This window comes from Vulpes lagopus, chromosome 5, assembly GCF_018345385.1.
Source record: "Vulpes lagopus strain Blue_001 chromosome 5, ASM1834538v1, whole genome shotgun sequence".
NCBI lineage: Eukaryota > Metazoa > Chordata > Mammalia > Carnivora > Canidae > Vulpes > Vulpes lagopus.
Genome location: NC_054828.1, coordinates 48,691,537 through 48,704,466, shown reverse-complemented (window position 1 = coordinate 48,704,466; position 12,930 = coordinate 48,691,537). Strand labels below are relative to the sequence as shown.

Below are 12,930 nucleotides of genomic sequence, written 5' to 3'. Positions count from 1 at the left end.
AAAGTTAGTTTCTCTGGAAAGAGCTTTGAACTCTCTGCTCTAACAGGCTGCCTCCTCTACCCCAACCCTCCACCAAAGCAGTATCTTTGAGCAGTGGCTCTGGAGCTGAGGGTGGAAATGACCTTTAAGTGCTTTACAAACAGGATGCTAGATAGGGATGGTAGCCTCTGGCATTCTTGTCTTGCCTCTCCTCGTGTGGGACCTCTCCCCTCCAAGTGACCTGAGGCAAGGCAGTTGAGGCCTGAGTATTCTGAGTCTGCAGTCCCTGGGGGAGAGCCTCCATCATATGAGTAAAATGTGCATAGAGGAAAGAAGTTTTCAATTTCTTGGCTATACTTACCAGGAATATAGACTTTGCAAGTCAGAGAGGGAGGAGGTAAGAGCTGCTAGTAGCAGCTCCAGGTGAGATACGGTAATCCCTTGACTGGAAACTCAAGAGGAAGAAAGCCCTGCCTTCTTGGTCAAATATTCCTGAAGCGGAACTTCCATAAAGCTAAGCTGGGGAAGGAGAGTGAAGGAGTAGGTTGTGTCTCAAGCACTACAGACCTTCGCTATTAGTACTGAAATTTAGTAGATTTCCTTGAATAAATATTTCTTAATTTGTTGTATGACCTTAAGACAATTTTCAGAGACTTTAATGGGGTGGTTTTTAAAATAATTTTCTTCAGTTATGGTTATTTTGCTGGGGAACAGATTTGTGTAGCACCTCAAGCTGCCTTTCTGGAAGTGGAATTCCTTGAATTTTAGTTTTCACAGGTAATCTTAGAATAATGAAGAAACAACTTATTTGGGGAAAGTAGTTCTTATTTTTAAATGAATAACTCTATGACATGTTCATTTCTTCTGCAAATAATCCTATTGGTGAGATTAACAAGCATGATCATGAAAACAAGGTGTCCCTTTTAAAGTCATAGATCTCTGTATTTGTATTTATAAATCTCATAGGCAAACACATACTTCTCCTTTACTAGGGGGACTTCAACAGGTATGTGAACATTAGGGTAGGGTGGCAACAGCTTGGGCAGTGGGAGGAGTTAGAGGAGTGGCAGTGGCCAGGCAGCCCAGCCTTGTGAAGGCTCTGGGTGGCCCACAGGCACGCCTCGCACACTGCCCTGGCACCAAGGTACCCAAGGGCAAGGTCAGCTTTGCCAAGAGGGCAGTGAAGGAGGAGTCCAAGACGAGGTCGGCGAGGTGGCCAGCCAAACCTGCTCCTGCAAAAGTGGAAGGGAAGCCAAACAAGGAGACAGAAAAGGCTAAATCTTCAGACAAAAAAATTGCAAACAAGGAGAAAAAGGGAACAAAGGAAAACCAGACTCAAGTGACTAACCAGAAAACAAAATAAGACAGACTTCAGAAACTGGAGAAAATGAAAATGAGGAGAGGCTAGCCTCTGATGAAGCAGGAAAGAAAGAAGCCAAGTCTGATTAAAATCCTATATCATGTCCTCTCAGTGGTCCCTATCTCCCTGCTTGTACAATCTAGAGAAATATTTTTATCAACTATTTTGTAAATGCAAGTATTTTAGTAGCTCTAGAAATTTTTTATGTTCATTAACAAATTTATTATTATTATTTTTTAGCTCTAGAAAATTTTAAGGAGGGAATCCCACTTCATCCCATTTCTAAACTGTAATGCTTTGTTTTTTTTAAAGAGGGGAAATCATTGGCTGGTTGTTTATTTTTTGGTACAACCAGAAAACAGTGGGATATTGAATGCGGGAAGCTTCAGTTGTCTTGGCTGTCAGTTTAACATTCCGCGGATGCGGTGGTTTTTATATCCTATAATACCAAGCATACTGAATGGCAATTTGGAGTCAGTTGTGAATTTAATATGTCTTGATATTTCAAATTGTATTCCCATGTTGTTTTTGGTAGAATTGTTTCCTAAAGAAAACCACTCCTTAATCTTGGCTCTCCCTGTCAGAATTTTGTACACTCTGTAACATCTTGGTTGTGGTAGTTCCAGTTTTCCTGGTAACTTTGTTAATGTGCTACGCAAGACTGGAAATCTGAGTATGGAATGTAGATAAATTGGGAATTAATGGGATTTATCAATGTAACAGCATATCATCATTTGAAGATATAAGTACTTGATATACCATAGAAAATTTGCCTCCAAATTTTAAGCCAGAAGATCACTGGACTAACATTTAGAAAAGAATCACAAACACATGATTTTTTAGACTTTTAGTATGTATGTTAAGAATTGTGTACAAATTGAGGTGACAGTTGGTTAAGAGTCCGACTCTTGACCTCAGCTTGGGTCTTGATCCTAGGGTCATGAAACAGACAAACGAACAAAGAATTGTATACAGATTGAAATGTCTCTACTGATCCTCAGAATAACCAATAAAAACTCAATTATGAAAGAAAAAATAAACATAAAGACAGCAATGATTATAAAACACAATGAAACTCTAAGTCAAGACTTCATATTTGTTTTTAAAATCCATATTCATATATTATTAGGTTCAAATCAAACTTCCGTCAATTAGATTGAGTTTATCTCCCCAGGATATATGTTATTTATCCTGAACCAACAATTCCTCCGTATTGGAGTGTATGACATATGAATTAGTAGCAAGCACAATCATTTCACTTTAATGCATTTTTAGTTCCTTTCTTAGGTTTGTTCTCTGTTGGGATGATTTAGGGTTTAGTAGCACAAGCACACGCAGAACAAGAGACAGAACATTTCTCTGTAAACATAGCAAATCCGCAAACAATACTAATTCTTATCCTCTTGAAATTTGGCCAACAATTAATAATTCAGGATATCCTAAGTACAGAAAACACCAAACACTCCCTGACCACTCCCCCCCCCCTTTTAAAACATAGAACATGTTAAGGTAGGGATGGCTGGATCTGTTAATGGATAGACTATGGGCTGTGAGGAGACACAGGATGACTGGATGGCTTTGGGCTGAAGCAACTGGAGGGATGGAGTTGCCATTAAGTGAAGCAGGCAGTTTTGCAAGGAGAGCAAGTTTTGGGGTACAGAGGTTCATCAGGGATATTTTAGTAAATGAAATGTGCAGGCTAGTGTCTGAATCAAAACTTCACACTTTTACCTAATTTGAACCCTCACTCAGCTCTGGCTTGCTTTAGGCTAGAAAGGCAACAGTAAAGTCTTGGTCAGCTTCTGACTCTTTTTTTTTTTTTTATGATAGTCACACACAGAGAGAGAGAGGCAGAGACACAGGCAGAAGGAGAAGCAGGCTCCATGCACCTGGAGCCCAACGTGGGATTCGATCCCGGGTCTCCAGGATCATGCCCTGGGCCAAAGGCAGGCGCCAAACCGCTGCGCCACCCAGGGATCCCCTGACTCTCTTTTCTAACTGTGGTTCTCCTCCTCTTTCCTGTCCCTCACCCAGCTCTTCTTTCAGTATAGGAAGGGACAGAAAGATCTTATTGACAGGCACCTTTCGGACGTGCCCCATGGGGAAGGCAGATCCCTTCCTTGAGTCCATCAGAGATTCTTGTGCTGGGCTCTTTGATGACAGCTCCCTGGACCCTGGCAATGCCTCTCCTCTGATTGCCTTTCTAGACCCCTCCCTTTCATCTTTCAGGCCACTCCTTTGGTGGGAACTGATGAACTCTCCAGGACAGGATCCAAGAGGGACCTAAGACCTGTATTTCGTCCATAAGAACCACCTATGCCTTGCCCTGCTCTCAGAGGGAGTGTACTCTACATTTAGTGCAGCTGCCTACTCTGCTATCACTTGCTGCTTTAACCTGGAGAATTTTTTCAGAACCAGGTTTGGCACTAGCCTCTGGGCCATAGAAAATCCAAGAGAAACAAGTCAAACTCTCTTTTGAAGCCTCCTTTAATAGTTGGTTAACATGAGAGGATGTACATACTAGAACACAAAACAAAACAAAAACCTAACAATACCAAGCGTTAGCAAAAAGCGTGGAACAACTGGGATCATCATATGCTGGTGATTGGACTGCTTCTTTGGAAAACCTTTGACAGCATCTACTTAAAATGCCCTGGCAACTCTGAATCTAGTTAGATTTCTACTATATACATGCACACGTATATATGATCAACAGAAGGCATATGGAGTAACAGTCACAAACTGGAAACAACCCAAATGCTCATCAGCCAAAAGAATGAATAAATGATGGTGGTATATTTTCTAAATGGAATTTTTTTTAAAGGAATGAGCTACTGCTATATGCAATATGGGTAAATTTCACAGATATATGTTAAGTCAAAGAAGCAAAGTACAAAAGAATATGTTTGATTCCATTTATATGATGTGGAAGAACAGACAAGACTAATCTGTGTTAGAAGTCAGGATAGTATAGTATAGTAAGCAGTGACTAGGGGTGGGCAAGAGAGAAATTTCTGGGTTGCTCGAATAACTCTACATGTAACATGAGTGATGATGGTTACATTTGGAATGTGATGGGTTTACACATTTCCAAAATTAAATCTAGCCATGCAGTTACAATTTGTACATTTTATAACACGTATGTTACACTTTGCCGAGAAAGAAAGTTAAAAACATAATTTATGGAGAAATTCATGTTCTCCCAACTATTCACGCATTGCATTCTCATTATTTGATAACATGCGCCTGGAATTATCTAGAGGGGGTGTTTTAGCTGTGAGGACATTCTGAGTCAACTACTCCTGGAAGAGACATTTCAAAAAAGTGAAAATGTTATGTCTAAGTAAAAACGGTCCTCTTCCTTGGCTGCTGGTTTCCCCAAGCTTCGGAGGGTTCTACTCAGCCCGCAGTTTGGCTTCCAGGGCTTCTTACCAGCACTTACCAGCAGGCGTCAGCCCTGTGCAAAACCCACACGCCAGCCCTCCGTGAGTTGGAACTTTCTTCCCGGTTCAGGCAACTCATCCTGGCCTTTCAGTTCTCTGATTTCACATCTCTAGCTCCACTTTACTGTCACCACCACTCACTCCCATGATCATCACGGGGACCATCCTTTTCTTTGCTCATTCAAACACACTGCTCTATCCTTCCATTTTCTCAAGTAACCACCAGCAACACTCCTTTCATGCCATCGCACCCTCAGTCCAGCCACCTGCCATTCTCTCTCCATTCTGCTCTATCCCTCCTCTCTTCACTGACCCCTTATCCAGCCCTGACATCATGGCTCATCGGTGCAATTACTTGGGCCAACACTTTCAACCCTTTGACCAGGCCAGACCCAGCTCTTAAACTCATTGCACTTAGGTTGAAATACAAATGCCACTATAGGGCCCGTAAGGCTTTGCCTGCCTAGCCCTGTGCTGGTTGGTCCCTTTCTACCGTAACTTATTTGCCATGGGTCTCACCCCACACTTTCAGTTCTTCCCTGCACCACTATAAAAGTCATTTCTTCCAAGTCCCTTCTCTTAGTCTCTTTCCTGATGATAAGGTGTTTATTTCCTTCAATACACGATTTAAAATTATACCCTATATTTGCGTACTTGTGGGCTTAGTGTTTGTTTTTGGCTTGAGACTGTGCACTCCACAAAGGTTGTGGCCATATCTGGTTTGCTCATCTTCCGCACAAGTAGTGCCCAAGTACTCGTAGGGTGTATGGTAGATGCTCAATAAGTATTTTTTGCATGCCAAGATCAATCTGTTAAAAAAAATAGCACTTTGTATAATATTTGTCCCCTCAGAGCACTTTAACATCCATCATCATTATAATTGCATAATTAGCTAGATCAGTGTTAGCTGGCTATCAAACTCCCATTTGATAAATGAAGAAAATGAGGCGTAAAGAGAGTTGACTAAAATGTCAGAGTAAGGACTAAAGCCAAAATCTCTAACTTACCCATCTGTGTGCATCTTAACTAGCATATGTAAACGTTCTGTCTCTTGATCAAACGTGCAGTGGGGAGGAGAGCTTAACGGTTAGGTGCTCAGGCTCTAGGGTTAGACTAAGGTTCCTAACCGGATCCAACGCTTAAACTTGCTGTGTGACTTTGGGCAAGTTACTTAACTTCCCTAAGCTTCAGTTTCTCCATCTCTAAAGTGGAAATAACAATATCTATCTGAGGAGGTTAGAGTGAGGCTTTGAGAAGCACTCAGTCAAAGTTAGTCATTCTTTGTGAAAGTCTTTTGAGAATAATGATTATATTTCCCCCTCTCCAGTCACTTTAACAGCGCAGGGCCTTTCAAGGTGCTGTTTCGCACAATTGCTTGACACAACCTTCTGGCAACATTGGGATTTTTGTTTTCTTGAATTTATGCTTATCTGCGAATACTGTTGCCTTTGAGGAATGAAAAAAAAAAGTGTAATATGTACCCTCGGTGTGACCACTCCCACGTGTATATGCTTTAAGACCTGATAATTAGGAGCAGACTTCCAGACGCCTGTTTTCTCTTAGTTCACTCATTTTAGAGTCCATTTTCCTGTCCCTCTTTGGAAGAATGTAATGGATATAACTTGCATCCTCAAACTCCCTTTATTCTGGGACGGCTCTATATACTATAACCATGACAGTTCCTGTAAATTGACCTAATAAGGCATTGAGTTAATGGGGTAATCTCTACCCCCACAGGAATAGGGTAGAAAATTATAGAGTAGCATGCAAAGTAGAAAGGTTAGTTATCTTTATGATAGAATTCTAAAGTTTATTAGAATGGAAAAATCACATGCCCTTTGAAAAATTGCTTTGTGCAAGATAAAGGGATAATTTAAAATAAGCCTACAAAAGAGAAGTAAAGGTCATGACATTTTATCTAAGTTTTTTTTTTGTCTCCTGCAGTTATTAATATAAACATATAGGCATAATGGTCCCTCATGAGACTTGTGAAACATATGAGAGCAAATTTAACTGGAGGTTTCCTTGGAAAGCTAGTACAAATGACTAATGGGTTGCAGTCTGTTAGAAAAGACAAAAATGCTTTGTTTATGTATGATGATGCCTCTTCCTCTCTTCGTCATCATTTATTCACATTTTTATGTAGCTACTTGAGGTATGAATCTGCGAGTCAGAATTTGTTAAAAACACAAAGCATTTTTACATATTTTGTTTCTTTTACAGAATTCAGGAAACTACTGAAACAGAATAGAACAGGCTCCATCTCAACATTCAGTGATCCTTTCAGTTTTCATTGAGATACTACAAATTGATCAGTTTAAATAGGTTCTCTTTTACCTATAGTGCATTTTCTTTCTTTCTTTCTTTTTTTTTTAGAAATGTTAAATTGCTTCTCTGGCATTCCCCAAAGATAGCCAATGAGATTTTTCTAATGAATAATTTGAACTTATGATGTACCCACACTTAATGTGTTTTAATTCATGACAGCTATTACTCTTACTGCTGCTCAAACTGTTACGTGCTGGGCCAGTAGGCATGTCTTCAGGCATGACTTCCGAGGCATTTTGACGTGATCCTGTTAATCTTTGATAACCTCTTTGCTTTCTGGGAGGATAAAATAGTTCAAGTCTCCATGTGTATATATTCTACTTCAGACCTGGAGTTAGCCATTTCTTTAAGAAGTGTGGTTCCTTTTAGTAGGAAACTGTATTTAGAAACTACAGTCTAATTGCTCAAGGTGCGTGTTGCTGAGTTAGTCGTTATTGGCCGACTTTTCCAGAAAGCTACTTTCAACAAAAAAAATTTTTTTAAAGATTTTATTTATTTATTCATGAGAGACAGAGGGAGAGAGAGAGAGGGAGGCAGAGACACAGGCAGAGGGAGAAGCAGACTCCACGCAGGGAGCCTGATGTGGGACTCTATCCCGGGACTCTAGGATCATGCCCTGGGCCAAAGGCAGATGCTCAACTGCTGAGCCACCCAGTGATCCCCCAACAAAAATTCTAATTGATTCATTTGATGCGTGTGGTATCTCTATCACCTCACTTTAGAACGTCTTGCTTTCCTCAAGTTCTTAGTGACTTTTCTATGGTCTTAAACACTCATTTTTCTACCTGTTTTGTTAGAAAGTATCTTTTTCCTTCTCTGAATAAAATGTTTTGATGATTGGAAATCAATAGACTTGGAGCATATGTGATTTCATCAGGGAGTCTGTATGGCATAATTCTAAGGGAGCTGGCTTTGGTATCAGAATGCCTGGATTTAAATCCAAATGTGGGAAATTAAGTTGATGCAGTGTTGGTTCCCAAGCATCCTACCAGGCCAGCTATCCTAGACTAGGTCATGCAGAAAAGCTCACAGATCAAAAAGAAATTACAGTGTGTTGAATCACCTTCAAGGGAACAAGGAGAGATTGACACACATGAATGGTTCCAAGCCACGTGGACTACTAGACCACCTGAATCCCACGTTCTACAATGTCCAGATGGATATTCTGTCTCTCTCTGCACATCGGTCTTCCCTGGTGATGGTGTGATTCCAAAGACCAAAGTCAAGGTTGAACAAGGTGCTTAGTAGGAAGGTGACCAAAGCAGACACACTCTTACTTTTGGGGAGGCAGCACAGTCAAGTACTTCTGGCCAAAAGCTGTAGCTTGCCAGTGAGTCTGCTGAGCAGCTGTGGACCTTATCTCTATCTCTTGGATGGAGCACATGTGGAATCAGAGTGGGACTGTAAGGGGTGTCACTGTTGGGGAACTGGTATTAGAGATAAGATATGATCAAGATACTGTGGTTATGAGTAGAAAAAAATTTTTTTTTAATTTATTTGCCTTAGAGAAAGAGAGAGTGGTGGGAGGTGGTACAAAGGAAGAGGAAGAGAATCTCAAGCAGATTTTCCACTGAGCATGGAGCTGATACAGGGCTGGATCTCACGACTCCGAAATCATGACCTGAGCTGAAATCAAGAGTCAGACACTCAACCGATGGAGCCACCAAGACGCCCTTGTTTAGAAAAATAAATTTAAAGAGATATGGGTTTGAAACAAAGCAAGAGAGCTTGACAGTATTTTTTTTTTTTAGCTCATTGGGTTGGTAGAGCAGTTGCCTTATATTTTTGCTTCTTGGTTCTAAATCCACACAAACAATTCAGAAGATGGTGCACACAGTGTGCTCTTCAGAACTAGGCTCCTTGGGATTTTCCTAGTGCTCCATGGGCTAAGGAAGGTTAGGGGAAGATAGAGAATGGGAGGTAGGGATACAGGGTTGTGGAAGAAACCACCACATCCACCACTACAATGATTTAATGGTTTCATAGGAAAATATGCTTTAAAAAGTAGGGGTTGAGGGACGCCTGGGTGGCTCAACGGTTGAGCATCTGCCTTTGGCTCAGGGTGTGATCCCGTGGTCCCGGGATCAAGTCCTGCGTTGGGCTCCCGGCATGGAGCCTGCTTCTCCCTCTGCCTATATCTCTGCCTCTCTTTTTGTGTCTCTCATGAATAAATAAATAAAATCTTAAAAAAAAAAAAGTAGGGGTTGAGCCAGCTTAAACTTGATCCCTAATTACATGACAAGTTTATGGCACTGGAGACAAGCTTATTAAAGCTGTAACTAAGATTATCAATAAGTTCTATCTACTTTACAAAGCACCATTTTTAATAAGCATTGGCTCTTTGGAAAATCTTAATGTAGGGGCGCCTGGGTAGCTCAGTTAATTGTCTGACCAGCTCAGGTTGGGATCTCAAGGTCCTGGGATGGAGCCCTGAGAAGGCCTCTGTGCTCAGTGGGGCGTCTGCTTGTCCCTCTTCCCCTCCCCCTGCTTTTGCTCTCTCTCAAATAAATAAAAAAAAATATTGGGGGGAAAAAAGAAAAGAAAATCCAATATACCCCAGCAAGATATCTTACGTTAATGAGGTTATTAGTAGGAAAATTAAAATGTGATTCCTGGGATCCCTGGGTGGCGCAGTGGTTTGGCGCCTGCCTTTGGCCCAGGGCGCAATCCTGGAGACCCGGGATCGAATCCCATATCAGGCTCCTGGTGCATGGAGCCTGCTTCTCCCTCTGCCTATGTCTCTGCCTCTCTCTCTCTCTCTCTGTGACTATCATAAATAAATAAAATTAAAAAAAAATTTAAAAAATAAAATAAAATAAAATAAAATAAAATGTGATTCCTCTGATAATGCATATGATGTACAAATTTGGGAATAAAAGAAAGTTAAGACCTTTAAATAAATGTATAAGATAATTTGGAAGATATAATTTTTTAGGGAGGGGAGAGGCAGAGGGAGAGGGAGAGAAGCAGACTCCCTGCTGAGTGTGGAGCCCTATGCGGGGTTCAAGCTCAGGAGCAGAGCTAAAATCAAGTCAGACAATTAACTGACCAAGCCACCCTGGCACGCCTGTAAGATATAATTTTAAAATGTTAAAAAACATTCACAAAACTACCATCATAATAAAATTTTTTAAAATTTTTTTGTGTTGGGACACCTGGGTGGCTCAGTGGTTGAGCGTCTGCCTTCGGCTCAAGTTGTGACCCAGGGTCCCGGAATTGAGTCCCACGTCGGGCTCCCTGCATGAAGCCTGCTTCTTCCTCTGCCTGTGTCTCTGCCTCTGTGTGTCTCTCATGAATAAATAAATAAAATCTTTAAAAATAAATAATTAAATTTTTTGTGTTATTTTTACTTACATAGATAATTCTTGAACAATTATCATATTTTTTATATTTCATGTTCTGTTTTTTCATGTTTCCAGGTTTTCCTGATTATCATTTAATACCTTATGTTTTATTCTGTTGATGTACCATAATTTACTAAGCTGTTCTAATATTGTATATTTAGGTTATTCTCACTTTTTAAAAGATGTCATAGTCAATGCTGTAAGGAAAGCTGTATTAATATTTACTTTTGCTTTGCTTCAGTATTTTCTTCAGGATAAATTATTAGAAGTGAAATTATAATAAAATAGCATAAGCTTTCACTTTTGCTTTACATGGTCTAACAGTTCACACAGGTTTATATGACATGATAAATAAATGAGGTAACAATTTTTTGTCTATTTCAAAGGGCCTATCTAAACCCATTTAAAAACACTGTTTAGGGCACTGGCTGGCTCAGTAGATAGGGCATGTGACTCTTGATCTCAGGGTTATAAGTTCAAGCCCCACCTTGAGTGTAGAGATTACTTAAAATCTTTTTTATTTTTTATTTTATTATTTTTTAATAAAATCTTTAAAAAAAACACTGTACATATTTATATATCTAAAAATCGACCCTTGTAAAGCAGAATATAACAGTAACAACGAACAGGAATTCTTCTCATTTGCCTAACATGTTAAAATTAAGAATGCAACTGATGTATTGATTTTTCTTTCAGGTTTTATTATTTATTTATTTTAAGTATTTTATTTATTTATTCATGCGGGACAGAGAGAGAGAGGCAGAGACACAGGCAGAGGGAGAAGCAGGCTCCATGCAGGGAGCCCAACGTGGGACTCGATCCAGGGTCTCCAGGATCACACCCTGGGCTGAAGACAGCACTAAACCACTGAGCCACCTGGGCTGCCCTCTTTCAGGTTTTAAAACTTTTTATTTGTATATTAAAAAATTGTGCATTCCATTGGGTGCCTGGGTGGCTCAGTCAGTTAAACATCTGCTTTTGGCTCAGGTCATGATCCTGGGGTCCTGGAATTGAGCCTAATATCAGGCTCCCTGCTCAGTGGGGTATCTGCTTCTCTCTCTCCCTCTCCCCACATCCCACTTATGCTCTCTCTCACTCTCTCTAATAAATAAATAAAATCTTTTTAAAAAATTGTGTAATCTAATAATTTTTTTGTATTCAAATAATTAAAAGCATTGGAACAAAAAAATTGGCACTCTGATTAAACTGCATTTTACGGCCTGCCCAATACCTTGTACCACTTTGGTTTTTACTCTAGATTTCACTATTGTCCCACCCAGCTTCTCCCCTCACCAACACACAAGTTCTTTTCCTTCCCTGCCAGCCAGCCAGGCAGATGGGAGAGACAGGCACTGCCTCCATTGTCAGTAGTTCTCAATTCTTTGATATGAAAAGGGACAGTCATTTACACTTGATCCAACCTCTTTATGTCTTACAAAGTTAAATGGCTAAAAGAAATAAAACAAGAAGGCAATGCTTATGGAACGTACAGTGCACATTGGCAGCGCACGTCTCATTACAATTCACCTGCTTGCTCCTCCTGTTCAATTGTTTCTTTTGAAAGCATATTTTTCTCTTATGTTTCTGTTTTCTTCAGTTTTGACTTATTGAATTTCTCAATCGCAGCCATATCAGGTTGGTCAGACATGGTTATAAGGGAAGCGGAACGAGGCATACAGTCAAGTGAAGTTGGGTCTGTGCAGTGGCCACCAGCGAGTCTTAACTGATATATTGATAAATTGTAAACTTTCTTCCTTCTTTGAATGTCTTGCCAGAAAAATATTAAAAAAAAAACACTGACATAGCACATAGGCAGCATGAAGCACAGAATAATTTACAAAATGGACATTATCCCAATTTTGTAAACCATAACCTTTCTTTAAAATAGAGATATTAATTTGGGAAAGAAGTTAAATCAGTTACCAAATGACTGACTTTAACAGCTTACCATTAGCCTCCAGAGCTGGCTTTATGTTGTGAGAATGTTGATATTCCTTCTTTCCAACTAACCAGGTTTTTTTCTTTATCCTAATTGATTTAAGGTTCATTATATACAGAAAATTTTACACTACCTTTTAATTTTACATAATAGAATGCACAGATATAAAAATATGTATTTTTAAGATTTTATTTATTTATTCATGAGAGACACACAGAGAGAGGCAGAGACATAGGCAGAGGGAGAAGCAGGCTCACTGCGGGGAGCCTGATGCTGAATTAGATCACAGGACCCCAGGATCATGACCTGAGCCAAAGGCAGACGCTCAACCACTGAGCCACCCAGGCGTCCCTGAAGTATATATTTTGATCAGTTTTGACAAACACATAAACCTGCATAAAACATACCCCAAAATCTTAGAAAATAATTTATGCCTCCTTGTAGTCAGTCCTCTCTCTCCTGGCCTGCTGAAACAATCACCTTTTTTATTTTACTGTAATAACTTTGTTCTAGGACTTTATATAAATGGAATTATTC

The 12,930-nt window shown here is 40.0% G+C and overlaps 2 pseudogenes; one reads left to right on the top strand and one right to left on the bottom strand.

Moving 5' to 3' along the window:
- Positions 1-295: 295 nt before the first annotated feature.
- On the top strand, positions 296-1,428 carry LOC121491769 (annotated as a pseudogene).
- A 10,542-nt stretch (positions 1,429-11,970) lies between these two features.
- On the bottom strand, positions 11,971-12,102 carry LOC121491768 (annotated as a pseudogene).
- Positions 12,103-12,930: the final 828 nt, after the last annotated feature.